This window comes from Stegastes partitus, unplaced genomic scaffold, assembly GCF_000690725.1.
Source record: "Stegastes partitus isolate 25-593 unplaced genomic scaffold, Stegastes_partitus-1.0.2 Scaffold662, whole genome shotgun sequence".
Lineage (NCBI taxonomy): Eukaryota > Metazoa > Chordata > Actinopteri > Pomacentridae > Stegastes > Stegastes partitus.
Genome location: NW_007578393.1, coordinates 193,136 through 194,134, shown reverse-complemented (window position 1 = coordinate 194,134; position 999 = coordinate 193,136).

Here is a 999-nt window from a genome sequence, read left to right as displayed (position 1 = left end):
TTCAAGAAGCTTTTCCACTTGTTAGTTTTCTTACAACTTGTTTGCTGCCACAGACTCCTGACTCAGCACATCATCCATCCCATAATACGCTTATTTTAGATGGTAAAGTGACTGAATCCAAGTTTAGTTTATGTCATCATGTCTAACAGCTCAGTGTTACACATGCATTACACACACAGTGAAATCAGACATCAGGCAGTGAATGCTGTGTTAGTAATCCCTCCCATGTAGATAGCTGGAGCTGTGATGAGTCCGGCGTCATGCACAGGATGTGGTTTTGGCACCGTGTTGCTGTGGTCAGCCCTCACAACAGATAGGATAACGCAGCTCTCCTTGACTACCCCTAAACACCGTGTTGTTTATGTGTACTGTGCTTGTGTTGTGTTGCTGTTTACTGTACACACAGGCTGGATTTTTGTATTTTTTTCCACTAAAGTCTAGTTTTTGGAAGGATTTCTGTTGAATGGTTCACTTTAACGTCAAGACAGTTATTTATTTACACACACATCTGGACACAAAGATGTGTCTAGTTTAAGGAGTTTAACCCTCTGAACTCCAAGCCTGAAACACAGAAATTCTCAGTTGTGCTGAGGGGTGCAGATTTCTTTTTGTATTTAACAGGATGTGATGCAAACAGTTTATTTTGGGCATATTGTTTTTTTTAAACCGGACACGACATGTCACAATCCAACAATTCTTTCTGGTTTTACTTGTTCTGGTAAATGGTGTCATTTTTACAATTTAAAAAAAAAAAAGAGAGAGAGAAAGAAACTATTTGGAGCCCACTGGAGGGATTTGGGTTTTACAGGGTGTCTGATACATTTTTGTAGGATGTGCTTCATATTCAACACTTAGGTGGATATGTGTGTGTGTGTGTGTGTGTGTTGACTGATGAGGCCTGCAGAGGGATTTCCCCTCTCACAGGGTTTGTGTTGGAGACATGCAGAGATGACATGCTGTGGAGGAAACAACACAAGTCCAACAGATTCTTTGCACTGC